The sequence below is a fragment of the Papaver somniferum genome, chromosome 8 (genome assembly GCF_003573695.1).
Source record: "Papaver somniferum cultivar HN1 chromosome 8, ASM357369v1, whole genome shotgun sequence".
Classification (NCBI taxonomy): domain Eukaryota; kingdom Viridiplantae; phylum Streptophyta; class Magnoliopsida; order Ranunculales; family Papaveraceae; genus Papaver; species Papaver somniferum.
The window spans coordinates 150,583,862-150,592,003 of record NC_039365.1 but is presented as its reverse complement, the minus strand read 5'-3'; positions in this window follow the sequence as shown (position 1 = coordinate 150,592,003).

Genomic DNA, 8,142 nt, shown 5'->3' with positions numbered 1-8,142 from the left:
TGTCAGAAAGCGTAATGAGAAGAACGAAATCTTGAGATATAAGGCTCGCCTTGTGGCGCAAGGTTTCTTACAACGCCCTGGGATTGATTACGAAGAAACGTACTCTCCTGTAATGGACGTCATCACGTTCCATTACTTAGTCAGCTTAGTAGTTTCAGAAGGACATGAAATGAAACTTATGGATGTGGTTACCGCATATATCTATGGGGATCTTGATACAAAGATATTCATGAAAGTTCCAGATGGACTTCTATTGCCCAAATCAAGTAACTCTAAACCACGGAGTGCATTTGCAATTCAGTTGAAACTCTCACTTTACGGATTAAAGCAATCCGGGCGGATGAGGTATACCCGTCTAAGTGATTATTTGATTGGGAAGGGATATACAAATAATGAATTGAGCCCCTGCGTGTTTATAAAGAAAACAAGTTCCGGATTTGCTATTATACTTGTGTATGTTGACGACATGAACATAGTAGGTACTCTTGATGAACTAAGAGAAACCGCAAGCTATTTGAAATCCGAATTTGAGATGAAGAATCTTGGGAAAACTCGAATGTGTTTAGGACTTGAACTAGAACATCGATCTTGTGGAATATTTATCCACCAGTCTGTATATGTCCATAAGATACTCAGGCAATTTAATATGGAAAAAGTGCACCCTGCTAGCACTCCCATGGTTGGACGAACTTTAGATGTACATAAATATCCATTTCGTCCAAAGGAATATGGCAAAGATGTATTGGGAGCTGAATATCCCTATCTAAGTGCAATAGGCGCATTATTGTACTTAGCACAATGTACTCGACCAGATATCTCATTCTCAGTGAACTTGTTAGCTAGATATAGCTCAGCGCCAACGCAGCGTCATTGGAATGGTATAAAGAATATCTTTAGATACCTAAAAGGAAACATTGACTTGGGTTTGTTTTATCTCTACGAAGACGAAAGGAGATATGCTAATGTAATTGCAACTCCTTACACCAAGACCCCAAATAATGTTTTGGTTGGTTTTGCTGATGCTGGGTACCTCTCAGACCCACACAAAGGTCGATCACAAACTGGATATGTATTCACTATCGGGAATACAGAGATATCATGGAGATCGACCAAGCAAACCCTTGTGGCTACCTCCACAAACCACTCTGAGATCATTGCTCTACATGAGGCGGTTCGTGAGTGTATATGGTTAAGGTCTATCATTACACATATTCGAGGGACATGTGGTTTGAGTTCTACCACTGAAGAGCCAACTTGCATTTATGAAGATAATGCAGCTTGCATCGAACAGATGAAGCAAGGGTATATCAAGGGTGATAATACGAAACATATATCAGCAAAGTTCTTCTACAATCAGCAACAACAATGTCTTCTAAACATTCAGGTCAGTAAAGTAAAATATGACGAAAATGTGGCAGGCTTATTTACTAAGTCATTACCTAAGGCCACATTTGAAAAACATGTGAGAAGTATAGGACTAACGAGATTGTCCGAACTTCCCATGACCCCATAGGACTAAAGGAACTGTCCACTGCCATGAGTGTATTATACTAAAGAAATTGTCCTGCATCAGGGGGAGCACCCTGATGGTATGTTGAACTCTTTTCCTTCACCGAGGTTTCTTTTTCCCACTAGATTTTGTTACTCGGAAAGGTTTTTAATGAGACAAAAATAATACCTTAATACAAATCATGGGGAGATGTCAATATCAGGGGGAGCATCCAACGATGCAGTGATGACATCAAAGTGTGTTGTACTCTTTTCCTTCATCGACGTTACTTTTTACCACAGAGTTTTTGTTACTCGACAAGGTTTTTTAATGAGACAACAAAAACACTCGAGATACAACTGCGGTTGATGTTATTCTTCTCCTTACAAGTGCTCAGGTTTTTGTGTGAAATATTTTTCCTGACACGGTCCTACAAAGGAGAAAAGTCTTGACCAACGACACCATTTCAGAAGCTCAAATATCGTCTTTCTCCTTCGGCCAGTTTTTATCTCGACGAAGTTTTCTGGCAAGGTTTTGAAAAAGCGGTTAGTTTATAATGGTGGTCATCCAAGGGGGAGTGTTGTAGGAACATGAGTGGGGAAATGTCTTACCACCACATGTGGAGACATGCATGTAAACTTCACTCTTTCTACTTGACACATGTAAGGTTTAGTCTTTACTAACCAACAAGTGTACCACATAACTCCCACTAGTGCATGTACTCTTTATGTATATAAAAGAGGAAGTATACAAGTAATAAAAAGGACTGATTTCCATCTTCTCTTCTCTTTAATACTATATTCTCTCTTTAGTCTTACCATTTTACTTTATCAACGGGGCTATTTTAGGGGAGTCTTTTCAGGGATTAGTTTTTATCTCGTTTTATCAAAGGATTTAACCAAATTAAATTCTAAATAAAATTAACACCTAAAGGGTTATTTATGTAACAAATTATTATTTTAGCTAATTATGGGTTCACCATATAGAGGATCTTATTGGAAGGTTTATAATATGGAAAAATGAAAAGCTGGGCTAGAAAAAAAGATTCCCAAGGTTTAATTGTGGCCACGACCATATCCAATATTATCATCATTGGTCGGGCATGGTATTGATTTATTAGCTAGAAATTTGTTTCATAACACCTGTATATGTTGTTCTTGTCAAGGAGAGTTGGAAGAAGAAAACCATAGCCTCTTTTTTTTTTTTTGAAGCATGCTATTTATTTATAGAGAATTAGTTTACAATTTGTCGCGGGTTTGTGGTACCCACTGAATCAAAAAATAAGATTTGACTAATGAAAGTTGGGAATGCCTGGTCCCATATTTTGGTTGTTAAGTTTCTTGCTTGACTTCCATCTGTCGCGTGATTGGATAGTCCGTCGGCTGCCTGGTTTCCTTCTTTGTAGTTGTGCTGAATGGTCGCTTGCGGGATCTGCTGGAATCTAATTTTTATTTCCTCAATCATTCCTGCTATGTGCCAGGGTGGTGGGGTAGATGATTTGATGAAGCGTAGCAGGTTTTCTGAGTCGGTTTCAAAGATAACTCTTTGCCATTGTCGTTCTGTTGTTGTTCTTGAAGTTAAGAGCATTGCCCAAGTTTCCGCAGTTAACGCAGTCGTAATTCGTACTGGTTGTGCTAGAGCTATTAAAGTTCGTGCTTCTGAATATCTGCAGATGAAACCCGCTCCTACAAATCCTGGATGACCTCTTGCTGCTCCATCTGTGTTAATTTTGATCCAATTGCTATTCGGTATGGTCCAACCCACTGATATTGTGGATAATTTTTTATCCATTATCGGATGATTAAATTTTGGTATATCTCCTGGAAAAATTGGTGGTGTTGATTGTATGGCTTGATCGTATTATTGTTGTAGTTTTTGTGCCCAAGTTAGGATTTCATGCGAAGTTGATTGCTTTTGTTGGTATATAAGATCATTCCTTGCCAACCATAAGGTCCAAAAGATAAAACAACAAGTTAATATCATCGATGTTGATGCAGGTTGTTGAAGGATTTGGGAAATGGTTGTGTTTTATGTCAATATGAAAGATTGGTGAGGATTGGTGTTGGTGGAATTTATAGATTGGTTGAACAATGTGTTCCAGGAATTAGATGATGTTGGACATTGAATTAAAATGTGACTTGCTAATTCTGGATTTGTGTTGCATCTCGGGCATATATCTGAGTTGGTCAAATGGATATGGTATAGGAGAGCGAAGGTTGGTAGTCCTTCATTAATGGCTATCCACAAGAAAAGCCGAACTTTTGGCGGACATGGTAAGGTCCATATAAATTTGGTAGGCGGTAGTGGGGTGTGCATTGGTTGACCCTGAGTTAGACATTTGTATCTCGAAGAGGTGGTGTATCTTCCAGATTTTGAATGTGGCCAGATAATCTTATCTTGTTGGTTGTTTTGGGGTAGGTGGATGTTTATGATTTTTTGGATTATTGGGTTGGGGAGGGTAATTAATTTTTCATGATCCCATGTGTTGGAAATTGGGTCATGATATTTTCTACCAATCGTATTGGGTAGCACTGTGTTGGGTCTAGGTTTGGTGAGTGTGGGATCCAATTGTCTTCTATTGGAGTTGATAAACCATTTCCAATACGATAGAAAATTTAGATGTTGCATGGTTGGGACAATCGCCACTAGTTGTCTCCATTGAGGACTGGCTGAGGATGGTATTGAGTCAATGACTTGTAGAATTGGTTGGTGATAAAGATATTTTGCACTGAGTATACTTATGCAGATAGAGTTAGGTTGTTCATGAAGGTTCCATATTCTTTTCATGAGTAAAGCTTTATTATGACCACTGCTCTTCCTTATTCCTAATCCTCCTTCGGATATTGGTTTTGAAACTTTATCCCATCCTATAGGGTGTAGTTTTTTTGTATCCGAGTCGTGCCCCCAGAAAAAATATCTGGTGATCCGATCTATTTGTTTGTGTATATTGTTAGGTAGGTTTTGGGTTTGCATGATGTGATTTGATGTGGGTATTAGGGATGTTTTGATTAGTATGAGTCTTCCGGCTGGTGTTAGGCATTTTGTCATCCATCCCTTAGCTTTTCGGGCTAATCTTTGTAAGAGGGGAGCGAAGGTTTGATTGGAGGCTCTTCCATGTTTGAACTGAACTCCTATATAGATTGGAGGTTTTGATGTGGCTGGCATATTGAAGAATTGTTGAATATCATCTATCTTTATCAGGTCTAGGTTTGAGTGATGGATGATTATTGATTTTGTAGTATTAATTATTTGGCCAGCAGAAATGATATATGAGTGAAGGAGGTTTTGAAGGTGTTGATTTCTCTGATTCGAGGCTTTGTATGTTATTAATAAATCATCCGCATACATTAAATGAAAGATAGGCGGTGATTTATTTGAAATGTTAAGACCTTGAACTAGTTTTTGATTTTGAAGGTTTCCTAGGTTTGTAGATAAGATTTCATCACATATGATAAAGATATAGGAGGATAAAGGGTCTCCTTGTCTTATACCTCTAGTTGGATTGATGTAACCATGTGGTGTGCCATTTATTTTTATTGAGTATGTGACAGTTGTGACACATAACATAATGTAGTTTATGAATGCTGGTGGGAATCCAAGTTTTGTGGATGATGTTTTGATGAATCCCCAATCTAAGCTATCACGGGCCTTCTGGATGTCTAGTTTGAGAGCTATTTTTGGATCATTAGTTAAGCTTGAGGTTTTGATATGGTGGAAGAGTCCTCCAACTATTGCTATATTGTCATGTATTGACCTTTGTGGTACGAACGCACTTTGGAAAGGGCTTATTAAAAAGGGTAGGATGGGTCTAATTTTATTGACTAATATTTTTTAAATGATTTTATATGTGACGTTGCAGAGTCCTATGGGTCTGAGTTATGATGGTTTTGAAGGATGGTTTACTTTAGGTATTAGTGTTATGTTCGTATGATTCATGAGAGGGTGCATATTTAAGTTATCAAAGAAACTTCTAGCCATTTATATCAATTGGGGATGGGTTGTTTCCCAAAAAACCTTAAAAAACTTACTTGTATATCCGTCTGGACCCGGTGCACTTTCAGAGTTTATGGAGAAGAGGCCTTGTTTGATTTCTGCTGTAGTTACTTCCTTTGTGAGTAGTTCCGATTGTCTGGGAGATAATCTTGGTCTGATATTTGTAAATAGATTTTCATCTATCATTGTAGGCGGTGTTGTATATTATTGAGAGAAGTGGTCTAGAATGAGTTGAATACTGTCTTCATTTTTGTTAATCCAGTTGTTTTGTGGGTCTTGTAGTTGTTGTATGTTGTTGCAGGCTCTGTGAATTGTAGCTTTGGTATGGAAGAAAGTTGTGTTGATATCTCCTGATTGAAGCCATTGAATTCTAGATCTTTGTTTCCAGTATGTTGCATGAAATTGTAATAGTTCTTCATGAGCTATTCTTAGTTGTTTTTCTTGCTGCAGCCAATATTCTAGGTTGGAGCCCGATTGGATTGCACATTGATGTTGAGCTTGTTTTATTTTGGATGTTGATTTTTTGATCATGGTTGGTATGTTTCCAAATGTTACTTTGTTCCATTCCATGAGAGATTGACCTGTTGTAATGAGCTTGAGTTGTAGGTCAAGGGTAGGTTCACTATCTTGTTGTTGTTCCTAGGTTGATTCGATTACTTGCTTGAGTTGGGGGTGAGAGAGCCATAGATGTTCAAATTTGTAGTTTTTTGTTCCTTGCCAATCTATTACTTTTTATTGTAGTAATATTGGTGCGTGATCAGATGTTATTCTTGGTAGATGAATAATTGCTGCATTTGGATTCAATGTCCTCCAATTTTGATTTGCTAGTGCTCTATCCAATCTTTCTTGAATGTTATCTTGCCCCATTTGGTTGTTTGTCCATGTGTAGGGGTCTCCTCGAAATCCTAGATCAATGAGACCCATCTGATCCATTAGTGTGAGTAGAGGTTGGGATTGAGCATATCTCACTTGTCTTCCTCCTTTCTTTTCTGATTTATCTAGGACGTCATTGAAATCTCCTATTAAGATCCAAGGTGTGGATGTGTTGATATTGCTGAATATTGTTGGAAATTCCTGCCAGAGATTTTTTCTTATATCCGGATGCGGAGGGCCATAAATACCGGTGCAAAACCATGGTTGTTCTGGGAGTGGTGGTGTGACTTTTGCATGGATAAAGTTTTGTGAGTGGAAAAGAATTTGAATATTAAGATTGCCTTCCCACATTAAACATAATCCGCCTCGATGTCCAATTTTTGGAACACCGAAGCAATTATTGTATTGAAGAGTTTGAGATAGTCTTTTCATGTGTTGTTCCTTAGCTAGAGTTTCAGAGAGGAAAATTATGGTAGGTTTGTATAGGGTCACCAATCCTTTTAAATGTTGTATTGAATGAGGAAGGTTAATGCTTCGGAAATTCCTGCCAGTTAATGCCTCTGCCGCTCATTCTATTCTCTTCTTTTAATTTCTTTCATTTTTGCGAGTCTCAGTAACCATGTCGTGGTTTAGATATCCTGAGTTGTTTTTGAATTTTTTTGGTGGGTGAACCCCGTTTATGGAGGCTCGCAAAAAAATCTGGCACTCCATTTGGAGCAAGCGATTTCACTTTCATAGGAACAGGGCCGGGCCTGATAGGAAAGCAGGCAAAGCCCCGTTTGCAGGAAACAAAGTCCTAGGGGCAACAAAAAGCCTCGTTCCCAAGGGGTTTTCATTAAATAAAACAGGAAGATGGACTGGACTGTTATTATACAAATTTAAAGGGCTGGAGATGATTTACATAAATAGTTTAACTTTCATAAAAACGTGTTTAATTTTTTTTCCCGCCTTCGTTTTCTTACCATCTCGGACCATCATTTGCTAGTTTACTAATTCACAACTCCAGTAAGCTATTTAAAGTAGATAAAAGAAAAAAATATGTTTTCTTACGCCTTCGCTTATCTTCCATAAACTATTAATTCTTTTATTGATCACTTTTAGTTATCGATTTTTTTCATTTTAACTTTTAGTTATCTATTTTTCTTATAGCAGTATTCCATTTGTGAATCGAAATTACACATTAACTATGCGATTTGTTCGAAAAAATTCCCCGCGGTCTTCGGCTGCCTTGCATATTAGTGTCATTCTAGCCATATCAAAGAAAATAAACAACCTTGGTGTCTCTGTATAGGAGAAAAAAATATTTAGTTCGCTTCGGGGAAAATTCTTTTCAGGAACGACCTGCATAGGAAATGTGTCTCATGCTAATTACCTCTCTTTGGTCGACCACTCTTTTGCATGGAAGAAGAGCGATTACGACGCTTTTGCAGACTTCATATATAGGAATGACTTGGGAGTAAACTTCCAAGGTCTGGTGATCACTGTCACTTTCCCTCGAGATAGAAATAATGGTTACCGTCCTGACAGGAACCGTCCAACTTATTTCTGGTCACACGAGGTTCTAAACATGCCTAAGTATGGTCTTCTTGTTCCATAAATTCCGTCCAGACCAGTTCGGTACATAGGAGGAGGCGAGTTAACTCCAATACATGTATCCGAAACCGATCCAATGCCAATGGTCATCCCCCAATCTTAAATGAAGTATCTGGGTGTCGGGATTCCCATGCGTCTATGAGCACTCATTCTTTTCTTTAGTTTATGTTTGCCTTATAATCTGTTAGCTAGCG